At 41.2% G+C, this 14,492-nt stretch overlaps 1 protein-coding gene across 1 annotated transcript in view; it reads left to right on the top strand.

Annotated features, from left to right (window-relative positions):
* The window catches only part of map1ab (microtubule-associated protein 1Ab), a 61,619-nt gene that overhangs the window by 6,965 nt on the left and 40,162 nt on the right, over positions 1-14,492 (top strand). The window lies entirely within an intron of this gene.

The raw sequence follows: 14,492 nt of genomic DNA, 5'->3' as shown, positions 1-14,492 counted from the left end.
ATAGGGAATTATTTCAGTCATCTGCCAGGTAAGGGAGTGATGGGATATAAAACACACACACACACACACACTAATACAAATAAACAGACAACCACAGGGTAGATTATTCCTGCACTGGTGGCAAGTACCAGCCAGTCGTCAGCAGAAAATGACAAAGAATTTTTCAACCCAAGTATTAAATGAAGCAAATACCTTCAGAGGGAAACAGGAGTTCCTGTCAAACAGTAAACATTATTAGTATCCTGTCGTCCATCTGTCACCCAATCTGTCCGTCTGGGTTCCTTTTAAAAGACGCAGGCCTCCACTCCTGTGAACCAAAAAGTGAGTCACCTTCATTTGTGCTTCCATCTGCTGTTTATTGATAAAACTGCTGATAAAACATCCAGATATGAGGACAGCATTTGACCGTCTTTGTTTTGCTTTGAGATGAGAAGTATTGATTTCTAAGTGGTATGTTAGATTTCTAAGACACAGTGTTGGTCGTGGGGAGGCAGGACGCCCTGTGAGTGTCATCGTTTCATCGTCCAGTGACCTTAAACATCCTCGCTGCAGACATGATGCTGAATCCATGCATTCTCGTAATCTGATTCGTGCTGGTGTTTGTGGAGATAAAGGTTATTCCACACAAACATGTATGCAGTTTTCTACACTTTGTGGTGCGGGTTTGCTTGGTTGTATCCCATCTTTTTCATTGCATCTGTCAGTATCATCTGTGTCTCTGGATTTTCTGTAGATGTTTGACTATCCTCAGATGGACTTAATCTTTCCAGTGATTATGGTTGGTTTGGCTTTTAATACTTACTGCGTAGTTCTCACGCAGCCCAAGTAGAAACTGAAACTGGCCTTGTAATGCGGGTTGCACAGCAATTTCCATCTTGATTTTGCCCAAATTTGGCTTAAACATGTGCCACTGTGAGCTACTGGTCATACCAGACCAAGTAAGGCTGTGGTGACTAAACATCTGCATGTATTTGATTGAGCTATGGTGCCCTTTTATGCTCATGAATTCTACTTTTCAAGAGGGAAAATATGTTATTTCTTCTTTCAGAAATGACACAGTGGTTTCTTCCATTTTTTTTGCCCCTCATAAGTTTTTTTTTGTTTGTTTTCCCCCTCCTCTCAAATATGGATTTAAGTGACTGTGCAGCTTTTAAAGACCACAGAGGCCTTGTGATTTGTGATTTTGGGCTATGTAAAGAAAACTGACTTCTGTTGCTTGAACTTTATCCTTTATGTATAAACTTCATGTATCATTCTCAGCAGTATGGTATTGTACCAGAGCACCGTATATTGATATTCTGCATGTGTACTTATTTACAGTACGTGATGTTGTAAAGTTACAGTGTGCTTTCCCAAACTTATACAGGAGATAATTGTAAATGGCTCATCCCTTTTTAATACTGTGAGGTAGCTGAGGGTGGAGGACCAAGGATGGAGGCTGGTATTAGTATTGATTACACCCCCCTTTTTTTTCAGTACAGCACACAAGGCAGATCAATAGTACTTCAATGGAGAGCAATCCAATGGCTGCGCTGCAGAAATAGATAAGGGGATCACGTTGCTTTCGGCTGAAAAATTTCCACTGTGGGAAAATGGCAGCAGCAGACCTTCGGTTTTGAAGATGAGGTGATGAGTTGAGGGAGGGCAGATCGTTTCACTGATAAAGTCTGGGGAGGCCTGAGTGAATGGAGTGTATCGATTATGCTGTACGTTCTCTCTCAGTTAGCTGAGGTGCTCTTGGGCACCCAATTCAGGTTTTAGTAATGTAACCATATGGGCCCTGCTACATGGCTGTGAGTCAGGCTGTTTTCTCAGGAAACTTTATTGAATGAATAAATAGACCCAGTGTTGTGGTAACAATGGCATAAGTAAAGTAAATTCAGCTTTACTGACAATTTTCATGAATAATTGTCTCAATAATAGAGAGATTTAGTTGGTTAATCGATGGTTATTTTTCATATCTCCAACCTTCCACATCCGGCCAATGATTTTCGTTTACAAATTTCTTTCTTTTCGTCCCTTGTAAAACATCCAATGTAATTTGTTTTTGGACTTCTCATTTTGCAACAAACCCATTCAGTGTTAAAGCAATATAAAGGAATCGTTATTGTCGACACCTTGATTTCTCTCAGTGCGCATAAAAACTTTCCACTCATGAATGTTTTGTTTTTTTCCAAGGGCAGCTGTCAGTAAACTGAAAGGCGCTTCTGTTTCTTGGGGTATTTAGGGATATGTAGTTTTTGAATTTATAATTTTAATTGCAGGGCTGACTGAAATCACTTTTTAGCTGTGTCATGGCAGCATCCAACAGTGTTGGGTTTTTGTTTTCAGCTTAAAGTGCTGCCAACTGACAAGGACGAAGCTCAGTTTATTGTTCAAGATGAGATTTGAAGTCTCCTCGTGTTGATGTGAACTATCTGCACTAAGAGCAGTTTAATCTCCGCTTGTCAGGGTGTCATTAAATGGACAGAATTCAACATTTCTAAGGGTCGTTATTATTCAAAAGCTGTTCACACCCAACCTGAATAGTTTAATTATATTGTCATGTGTGTGGAGTGTAGTGTTGTCTGTTTTTTACAACCTGGAGTTCAGGCACAAGAAAGGTGGAGGCAGTGTTGTGGCTAATGCACCAACTCATGGATGAGATGATTTCATTTTGATCTTCTATCCGTTTGTTTATCTGTCTGTTTGTTTTTCAAACAATACGTTGTTTTGTTTTCTTTTTTTTTTTTTTTTTTGTTTGCTGTTTCCTGTCCCTCACCCAGAGCCCTCCAAAAAGCTAACAGGCCTGAGGGGAGCGTCCATTGTCAGGAGCGAGTGGGTCATTTCAGGCAGGGTAGCCTGTTCGTTTGTTAATGAGTATCTTACTTTGAGTTTATGCTTTCAGTTTCCCCTCCTTCTGTTTTCCTTGGGTTAATTTATCGGTGCTCCATTCATCCCCTGGACTTTTTCAGGAATGTAACAACATCTTCAAATTTCACAGTACACTGGTTTCTAATAAACATTTCCAAGGCCCTCTGTGCATGCGTAGAATAAGAATTTTCTTTTCTTTTCACATGTGAATGTTCACAAAAGTACTGATGCTCTGCGAGTCATCAGTTGGATTTAGTGATGTGGTTTGACTGATACTGAAAGATATGACTACTGCTTCATCCAAAGTACTGCTGTTGTTTGTGCACAGCTTCGTTTCTTTGTGCATCTCACTCGACCATCAGAAACCGAATCTAATGTCAAATAAATGCATGACCTACTGCAGTGTCACACTGATGGTTTGGGGTTATTTTGCCCCACTGACTGACCTCAATACTAATTTTGTAACATGCCTTGTAGATTTATATTTTTAAAATGTAGATTTTAATCCAGATGACACCATGAAGCCCTTACATGACTGAAAATGAATATAGACGTTACAGTCAGGGAAACTTGTCGGATTGTCTCTATTGATCTAATATCTGAAATTCTCCGTCAGCTTTCTATGGTGATCAATTTCCATCTGACGGTTACGTTTAGCAAGTGAATGATCAGTTAGAAACACGATGACCCTTTTTCCTTTTTTAAAAGGCTGATCAAGCGCACTTGCTAACATTCGGCTGCCAAGTTGAAAAAGCAAAACAGCGTGGCAGTGACTGAGTGTGACATACATACTCAGAAATACTGTATGAATAATTCACTTTAATTTAAGATCTGTCACAAACATCATATACATCATGTACATGCTGACATTATAGTTTGCTACAGGAAGGTTCAGCTAACGTCCTATAGACATCCTCCCATATACAAATATCACACAGCAGCCCCCAGTGCTGAAAGTGTGTAATGCAGTCATGACTTTATTCTTGCACAGGGAATCCGCCTGTCTGTCTCTCCGTCTGTCTGACCTCACAGAGAAAGACACATACAGCTCACAAAGCTGACAGCACTTAACAGCCATCTTCACACTGAGGCTCAAACACAAAACTAAAACATACATGCACACAGGCTGCCTACACAAACACCCCGATGAGGACTGGGAGAGACAGGCCACGGATTAGTGTCAGCGATTTACTCTGATTAACCCTCGCACACTGAACTCACATACGTGTGTGTGTGTGTGTGTTTATGTGACTGAAAATTGCCTGTGTGCATGCAGCCTTTTGTGCAGTTTAGGCAAGTGCTCGAGTATCAGAGTTTCCTCTTGATTTCCTTATTTCAAACATGGAGAGTCAGAGTTATTGAAAATCCTGTCTCACTGCTGTGGTTTTACATGAATGGTTCCTAATCATTTACAGGGACGCCGCAGAGTCTCTTTCCTCGGAAATCTGCAGCACCTTTGTCTGGTTTGGGTTTGAAATTTATTGCAGTATTCCTTCATGCAGAAGGAGTTTTAGGTTAAATGTTCTTTAAGGAATTTTCAAACTGATTATGCAGCAGTCTCAGTTTAGTACTGATGCCTCTATATGAAACCATCAGGGAGAAGATTGGCTGTATAGAAGATTTCTATGTAGTTATTCTTAATGGATTTTGGAGGCCTCTGTAGTCGTGTTGTGAAGATCTCGATGTTCAAATTCAAGCATGTGAATTTGGTTTGGAAAGTGAGTGAAAGAGACACAGGCACACACAAGCTGCGTTAGCTTAGCTCTTAGCCTGGCTTTCTTCTTGAATACAAAGGGAATGTATGATATGGAAAAAACATCACTTTCATGTTTATCAAAGAACAGACAGGAAGCACCGAGGTTTCTGGGAAATCAGGTCTTACCTTGAATTCTTAGCAGATGGGACCGTGGATGGGACACATCATTTGTCTGACCCAACTGTTGGTACTTTATTTCGTATTTTAGGTATGACTCAGCATACTGTTTGCGTGGTAGTTTGCTCTTGAGCTTCCTTGCAATGGTTAGTGTTTTCTCCTATGATTTTTTTTTTCCATACAAAGCTTTATTGTATATGCTCATAGTGAAATTGCAGGTCCTGAACAATTAGTCGAGTTCCCATGTTGAAAGAAGATTATTAGTATTCTTAAAAAAAGCCTTCCTGAGACGTATTTCAAATATTTCGTCATTGTTTATATCAGCCAACATACTAAATATTTTGTATCACACTAAACAATTCAACAACACCACAAGCTGCAGCCTCCAAACTCACCGTTAGGTTGACTTAACAGCCTTTTAAAACTGTTCCAACACAAACTGAACATTATAACCTTCATTAAGGTAGGACTTACTGCAAGGCTGCTGTATGAGACAGCATTGGGTTTGGCTCCCTAACAAACTATCAAGTGTATATGGAAACTGAAGCGCTAACACACGGTGCACAGGCTACCACTGACCTGTCACTGCAGGTGTTCCTTTAAGGTGTTTATGAGACATACTGAACAAAGCACTGAGAATGCTAAGCAGTACTACAGCAGCACTAGCTTGATGGGAATCAGGCTTTAACGTCCCAAAGGTCCAGAGATCCTTTGATGTGAGTTGTGAAACATCACGGCTCTCTTTTCATTCTCTCTCTCTCTCTCTCTCTCTCTCTCTCTCTCTCTCTCTCTCTCTCTCTCTCTCTCTCTCTCTCTCTCTCTCTCTCTCTCTCTCTCTCTCTCTCTCTCTCTCTCTCTCGTTGAGGGAGATGTGGGTGGAGAGGAAGGGAAAAGTAAAAGAACCAGTAGGAATAAACTAGATGTAATCATTACGTGTGGATCCTCCCTCCTACACACACTCTGAGACTCTCTGAGACTCTTTCCCTCTCTCTCTCTCTCTCTCTCTCTCTCTCTCACTCTCTCTCTCTCACACACACACACACACACACACACACACACTCACGCAGGTTGAACTCAGTATGATGGCTTAGTCAACCAGGGAGCTCATGAAAGTCTGTAGATGTCCAGTCTCTAATGAGAGGCTTAAAATTCTGCTGCTGAGATAAGACTTTCTTTTTCAGATTTTGCAATGTGATTCCAGGACCTCTGGAAACAAATACACATGCACCCAATTACTGAATAAGGGGGGGGGGGGGGGGGTTACTTTTCTGGAAAAGTAATTCCAGGTTGCAACTCTGCATTCGATAATTAGACAAATCCTTCATAAACCATCGGCTGCGAGTTTGTAGGTGGAGATGTAAGAAATGTGTTCTTTTATTGCATTAGAAAATTAAATCACTCTCTGACGTGTGTGTGGCAGTTATGGAAACATACACACATACTCACTCTTGCTCTCTCTCTCTCTCTCTCTCTCTCTCTCTCTCTCTCTCTCTCTCTCACACACTCACACACACACTCACACACACACACACACACACACACACACACACACACACACACACACACACAGTCCTCTGTGTGTGTGTGTGTGTTATCTCCATGGCATTGTCTGAGGTGGATGTGATGGAGGTTAGAGTTGGCCTGGGGGCGGCGCAGAGTGATTGAAGATTCACATTTGATGATGGACCCAATTTGCTCCGGTGCCTGGGGACCGTGCATTTTCATGGCTGTTGCCGTAGCGACCTCTCCATCCCTACCTGAGTGGGATGACACTTGGAAAACCCAGAAGGAGTCAAAGGTGGAAGGTTAAAGAGGTTGTGCGCCCTTGAGCGATATCACGACTGAGGTCAAAGAAGGCAGTGGCTGGTGGAGGAGGATGGAGGCGTTGTTTCTGTCAGGCTGGAAGGTTCTGATAAAACATATATTTTTACATTTTTATCTGATATGCTGTGAAGTTACTGAAAAGTATTATTTTTAAAGACCCAATGTGTAGGATTAGAACATTTATGGCTTTAGTGACTGTGTGCCAGTATCAAAAAGCTGATTTTCAGCATTGCCCTTATGTTGAGAAGTGAACAGTGAGCTCTAGTCATACAGGATCAGGTCTACAGCCATGCAAGGGGGTCTGTGAGGCTGTGCTTTGGCAGAGTGAAAACTCAAGGCTAACACGCTCCCAGTGATGACATCAACATACTGATGTTTAGTGGGCGTAATGTGAAAAAAGTTCACCGCCTTACGTTAGCTTGTCAGCATGCTGGCAGTTCTGTTCCTCTTCTTCCTCTCTTGTACTGGATCTTAGACCACGTTCAAGATGCAAATACAAGTGATTAAAGAAACTATGCCTTCACAAAAGCTATTTTTCCCCATTAAAAGACAAATGACTAGAATTGAATAAGCCGTTGGTTTGTTAGGTGGATATTAGATGGATATTAGATGGTATCATTGCAATATCTACTTTATTTGTGGTTAAAATGTCTAAAAATCCTGCTTGTTTGTGTGGATTATTCAAACTGTCAACATTAACACAACGGATTAGATGCAGTTTGTTCAGGAAATGGAGAAAAAAAGTTAAACAAAAAGAATGAAACAAAAAATTACAGCCCAGCCCACAGAAAAATGTAAACCTGTCACGTAAAATGCTGACCTGATGGTGGCAGTAAAGGAAAAGTTAAAAGTGGCGAATCGTCCAACTGACTGAAAAGCAGACCGACACTGTCAGCCCATTAGCGTGACTGTGGTTACAGAGTTTGGTGTTGATTCTTCACCTTCTCTTCTGTAATAAATAAAAAGCAGCATCACGCAAGGCAGCAGAAGCAAAATAATTTGAACACATTTCATGAACGTTCTCTCAAAGAAACAGTAGAACCTGCTGTTTACATCTGTTTACGCAGCATCTTGTTCATATCAAATATTCATGCAGCTGCAGCAACTAAATGCGTGGCTTTAGGTGAAAAAAAAGTGTAAATCTTGATTTTATAAAACGTGGGCACCTGGGATTTTCTGCCTGTTGCAGCCTTTTTTTCTCTTTTTTTAAATTTTAACCTTTTGAAATAACCAAAGCAAACCTGCAGGTGTAGCATTAGATTCAACTCTGCATGCTAACACCTCTGTTAAGAGTGTGTTACATGAAGGCAAGCTATCATTATCTGTCTATCTGCCTATCTGCCTATCTATCGGTCCATCCATAGGCGTAAATGACAGGAAGAAATTGCAATTATATTTGTTTGAACGTGTAGTAAAATAAAGACCCGTACTGTTTTAACTTACCATGGATTTACTGAGTGAAAATGCACTCAGTTTTCAGATTATTAGAAACAGCCAGCAAAAACTGTATATCAGCAGTACTTTTTGTTGTTAATGGCTCAGCAGAATAAGATCAACTTAGAAGTACTTAATTTAAATGTCAGGCTTCTTACTTTAATGCTAATCAACTGTTATCGCTCAACGTGAGCTAAAGTGAGATTTAAATAATTACTTTAATAACTAAAGTAAAAGTTCAAGTGGTCAATCCCCCCAAAAAACTTTTGAGGTAGAAAGAATTTGTAAGAATTTGTAACTCTTCTTTTTGTAAATGTCTGTGCTGTGTATCAGGAAGTAGACTCTCTCTCCTCTTGCCTTTGTGTCATATCTCCTCGCCCAAATCTTTCCTTCTCAAATTACTTCCAGATATGTGCTTATCTGGAAGTAAAGAAAAGCCTTCGGCCTCTTCCTCGCGTCATTATTTTAGGTTTAAAAGCATATTTTTACACCTTAAATCTGAGCAGTCAGTGGCTTTAATTGTTTAAAAAAATCCCCCCGATCTCTTTCTTCAGGTCTTATATTATTTCTGTTCCTGGCTGCTTGCTCCCAGGTCGCAGCACTATTTGTTCTGGACTTAGAAAAGATTCCATTTCAGAAATGCTGACAGGCACTTGGCAGTTTTAAATATGGAAGTGAGAGGGACAGCTCATATGAATAATAACAGGTCTCATCGGCCCCTCACGACCTTTAGCTGTGGGCTCTGACACCCGTCTGTCCCCAGCATCCAACCAACAAATCATTTAGGCAGCATTTTTACTTACTCAGCAAATTTTTTGATCATGTCTGATCTTTTTTTTCTTCCTCCTGTTTCTCAGGCAGACAACTGGCAGCCCACCCACCATTTTTATTAGTTCACACAGACAGCAGAACAGCCTTGAGAGAAATGTGCGAGGGGGAGAGGATTTGATTTGTGGCCCAGCTGTGGCTCCACTCGCTGCTCTTGTTGTACACAAAAAAGGTGTGTGGGGTATCGGCTCAAATTAGTCACATTACTGGAACCAGTTATATCGGCTGTAATTGCAGAAAAAAATTAATCTGACTTCAGGGATTGACCGCCAGCCTACTTTGATGTATCTTGAAAAGCAAGGCTGGTATTTCTAAATCAGGTTTGAGTCCTCTGTGAAGTCTCATAATCATAATGAAACTGATCCAAAACCATCAATCCAAAGTAGGTTAAAATGTGTTTGTTTCCATTTGGATATTCATGATGAAATTTCATCATAGTCTCATGGCCCTCGACAGAGTGAAGCACAAAACACATTCTGTCAGCGATACAGCTGATAAACAGGTGCGAGTCAATGGCAATCATCAACCCTAAGTGTGACTCATATGATATTCTGCAATTTAAACCTTTTTGTTTTGTTTTCGTATGCATGCGCTGCGTCTGCTGAGTCATGTGAACTTGACATGATGCTCTCATCTGTTTACCTCTCACTGGGAAAAACATTGGAACATTTCCTCTCTTTACTGGGGTAATAACAATAAAAGATCGTAATTTTCCATGAAATGGCTTCGACAAAAACCTGAGGTATAGCGTAGGAATGGTTGCTAAATGGCAAGATGAACTGTTCGCCAACTCGTATTTCTCCAGTATTGAACTGTAATATTGGTAATGTTGGTGATTAGTTAGTGTTTTTGTTCAAAATGTAGCAGGACTCTGCGTCTGGCTCATATGAATCTGGTGTCTTGGGCATAGTGTTATGCATGACTCGGTAATAAAAAGTTCATTTGCGCATGCAATCTCATTGTCCTGTGGCGAGTAAGATGGCAGACACAAAAAACAAATCTAATGTGATGTTACAGAGACGGAAGCATAGCCCAGTGAAATCAAACATTTTGAAGGAGCAGCAAAGATGAAAACAAAGACCAGGGAACCCCTCTGGTGATGGTGAGGAACAGGAAATGAATTTATTCAAACGCTATGGTAGAAGGCTGCAAAACTGCAGTTGTATCCCAGTTGAGAATGTGAGTGTTTGGTTCCTGTCTCTTTGTTAAATAATGATATGACAGACAGTCAGTTTTGGAAAACAAAAAGCTCCTGATTTTCTGCCATACAAGTGCAAACACACACTTGACACTAAACCAGATGTTCTCCACTGACCTGTGATGTTTGTCATGTTGCACAAAGAGCAGAACGCTCGAATAATAACTTTGCCGTTTGCCACGTTTATGGTGCCACTGTTCCTCGCTATTCCCATCACGAATCAACCTCCTATTTCTTCCTGTGTCAATCTCTGTGTCAGTCTCCTACATTGGATGGTGAGAAAGGAGACGTTTTCATCTCGGTTAAGCTCTGCTAGATTGCCTTGAAGGAATCGATTGAGCACGGTGGCAGCAGAAGTTATGGTTGGGAAGCTGGAAGCTATTTTCCCCAGCACCAGGATACTGTGTCGGCTCTTCATTTCCACTGCTTTCCGATGTTTCAGAGTCTTTTTTAACTCCTTGGTGTTTTCCTCTTAGCAATTAGTCATAAAAATCGACGTTACACTCCTCATATCTGCACTTTCAAGACTGCACGAGTTTGCGGTTTTCACTTAGTCCCAAATGGCTTATTGGGGGCAGCCGTGGCCTAGAGGTTGGAGAAGCGGCTTGTGATCGGAGGGTCACCGGTTCGATTCCCCCACTGGACGGGCAGGAAAAATTTGGGTGTGGTGGAGTGATTAATGCGAAAAATACTCCCCCCCTCTATTAGCCGGCTGATGTGCCCTTGAGCAAGGCACTTAACCCCCCAATATGCTCCCCGGGCGCCTGATGCTGCCCACTGCTCCTGTGTGTGTTTCACTGCATGTAATTTGCCGGGTGTTGCATGTGTGTGTTCAACTAAGGATGGGTCAAATGCAGAAGACGAATTCAGTGTGTGTATGTAAAAATATATATACTGCCAATAAAGTTGATTCTTCTTCTTCTTCTTCTTCTTCTTCTTCTTATTAAACAAAGTAATCTTGTGCTGTGGAGGATCCAGGCGAGCAAACTTTCATGACAAAAAAAGGGTCCTCGTTATTAAACTCACAGTCGGTATTCAGCTCACACATTCTGCACATTTGTTCCACCTAACATTTCTGGAAAATCTTGTTTGAAGAAAAGCATTTTGCATGTAAATAAGTCAGCATTATTTCATTATTTCTTAACTAAATGCATTTTCATTTCCTGGTATTCGGCAGGCTGGATCTAAAGTATTGATAGTGATCTGAGAGTGCTCGGGACAAATATGATCTCAAAGCTTTCTTTGCACAATTAACTTTGTAATCCTCAATGTCCTTCATAACGGCTTCAGATTTCTCTGCAAGCAGCTTTAAATTTAGATGTGAAATTTTTATTCCACAGTCACATTTAGTGTGTGTTCTCTAGCTGCTTGCTCCAAAGATTTGATTAAATATGTTGGAAAGAAGGGATAATTTCCTTTCTGGTTTCCTTTTCTGACCTACTTTTGTGTAAGTTATGTCTGGCAATGAATTAGCTGCTTTGTTTAAACTTTGAGTTTTCACATGTACACAAGCACAGCATAAAAGGTAAACATAAAGCAGTCAAAAAGAAATGCCACAAAAAAATAAATAAATAGCAAAAGTGCTGGTGCAATTTAGTGCCTTTTTTGTTTTGGATTATACTAATAAAACCAAACGGGGTCTTCATCATCGTCTCAGCTGAGTATCCTTGGCTGTTACAGCACTGAAGGTAACCACCATTTCAGTTTGCTGTGTAACGGTGTCCTGACCCACAGTGTGACACAGCAGTACTGTTCTTTCACCTTGTCGCAGCAGGAACGAGACTGACTGACTGTGTGTGTGTGTGTGTGTGTGTTTGTGTGTGGGTGTGGGTGAAAGAGTGGGGAGGAGGAGTCATCACTCTCAGTGGGATTTGCTGTTGCGTTCATTCAGGCCAAGGTCAAAATGACTAACTTCTGGGACCCTTTAACCTTTCTAAACAGATCTGCTGAGAACACACACATATGCACACACACACGTGCACACACACCGTCAGCTATCGTTATAACGACATCTGAGGAGCCGTCGGTTTCCATTTCGCTGGCCCTGAGCTGAACCAGTGTGGAGAGACCGTTTGCACTTAGTCGACTCGTGTCTTTCCGCCTCTGTGCACATCGTCTTGTCCTGTGCTTTCTAGTAAAACACTACTCTGTGCCTGCAGGCAGCGAGCGGGGTGAGCAGTTTAAATTCCCTCAAGTTCTGGAGTGTTTCCATCGGTTAGGGGAGCATAAAAATTTCATGTTTGTTTTTGATACTTGTGTCGCCAAGTTGTGTTCTTCGACGGAGCACTTCATTCGCCTCCCTTTGACTGCAAAATGCAGAGCGTGAAGCTAAATGCTAACTTGTCTAATGCTGCAGACACTTCATTTCAGCAGGCTGTGAACAGAAGTGTCAGTGTCTGCAGTTTCAGGAGTATAAATCCACTTTATTTTCTGCATTTTCAGGGATTAGTTTGACCTGCAGTTCTTGTGACTGAATTATCTGTAGGTGACAGAAAAAAGAGCATAGCTGCATATTATGGATATTTTGTTTTGTTGACAACTTCAGGGCGCGTTTCTGAAGGAAGTGACCAACCACAGAGCTTAACATCACTGACGACAAGCTAAAGCTGAAGATAACACCTTAAACCTGATGAAACCTCTCATATTCTGTGCAAACTTCGGATGCAATAACAAAGCTCTCGTTCCGTTTCCATATCGGTAACAACTCCGGCTAATGGAAAAATATCTCAACATTAACTTATAGTGTTAGTAAGTTATCCAGGAGACTCTGTGGAACCCTGTTAAAGAGTTTTGAGATGAGAATTTACAGCAGGGAGCCAGCAGCAGAAAATAAATCCACACAGCTCTGAATAAAGAGAGGACTCAGACTGACTGCTACACAAATGTTACTGCAAGAACCTCAAATGAATTGTGTTCATTATGACAAATAGACACATTAAAGTCTTTCTCTTGTAGCTTCATAAAGACAATGAGGCAGCAAATATGTGACCAGCAAGGTGGTGAAATCAAGATGATGACATGTCATCTTTTCCTTGCAGTTAAATCTTCGGTGATGAGATCTCTGGGGACAGTTTTTAAACCGCCTCTTTAGCTGCTGAATGGACCTGAGTGCATCTACAACCGTGTGCACACTAATGCTAATCCAACAGCGCTTAAAGTGCAGCGTCATCATGGACTGCTCCCCTGTAATCTCCCTGAGATGGTCCGCCGGTCTAACCCTTCCCATGTGGCTGAAAGAGACGACGTGTATCTGTTACGCTGTAAGGTTTTACGGTGGTATCTTCAAATTTAATTTCTCTCCTAGAGAAAAATAACCGAGAAGTGCTCATTTCCAGAGTTCATCTGAGATAATCTGGAGCACGTTTTCAGGTAAACCATCTAATATTTGCTTTACTTTAAAAGTGAGACATTTATGTGCTCCTTAAACATCGAATCAGTGCTCAGCTGTCTTTGATTTGTGGAGACTGAAGTGCTGGTGTCAGTGCTCTGCAGGCTACATTTTGATCCCTGTCACACTGTATTTGTATTATCCCAGCGTCACATACTGAGAATCTTCCTCATTGTTGGATTTGAATTAATTCCTCCATTGTGAAGATAGTCCTCAGTAAAACAATGCTAATTGTCGCCGTGTTAAGTATTGTTCTTAGCCTGTTTTTTTGCAGCTCTGTGCCATTCGTTTAGTTGTGTTATTGTAGCAACGGAAAGAACAAACTTTAAGAGCAGAACTGCCTCCCTAATGTGGAACTGAGACATGCTGGAAACAAATGTCAAGACAGCCAGCATTCAAAAACTAATTTCACTTCATTGTTTGAACACTACTCATTTATTGCTAATGCAAATAGCTTTGCGGGTTGTCTTCACCTGACTGACGACAAAGGGAGACACGGAGATTGAGAGAGAGAGAGGCATCCTTCCAAAGTGGTTCATTGTGTCATACATTATTGAGGCAGCTGTTGAATTATGCAAAGCTTTGATATTGATCCCAGGGCTTGCCATCGCTGCAGTCTGAGGCCTAGAAAGTGAGTGAGAGTGAAGAAGAGGGGGTCTAAGTGAGGAAAATAAAGATGCACTATATATATCAGCCCAATATCTATCGTTCAATTTAAAATGGAAATAGGCAGCTTCCCCAGCGTTTCTCCGGCCCAAAGACAATCAAAGTATCCACTACCAACGACACAGGACAAAAGTGTGAGTTTGTTCACTCATTTGTTCATCAGTCTGTAATGGAGACATGAAAACAGAAGGGAATGGCGAGAGACTGCCAGCCTGACTGGATCGACAGTCAGCCTTCATTTTCCAAGGCAATTTTGTGCCCGATGGTAAGCAAAATTGCTTGGTGAAAGTGAGGTTCATAGGGAACCAATCAAAACACTGACTGTGTCATTATTCTATAGCCGTTGCATTGTACAATCAGCATTTAATTCATAATGATTCGTTTAAGAAAAACACTTCTCTATTGCCAGTTTAATAAGCAAATGTTGT

Source organism: Scatophagus argus, chromosome 7 (genome assembly GCF_020382885.2).
Source record: "Scatophagus argus isolate fScaArg1 chromosome 7, fScaArg1.pri, whole genome shotgun sequence".
Taxonomy (NCBI): Eukaryota; Metazoa; Chordata; class Actinopteri; family Scatophagidae; genus Scatophagus; species Scatophagus argus.
This window is presented reverse-complemented; position numbering and strand designations above follow the sequence as displayed.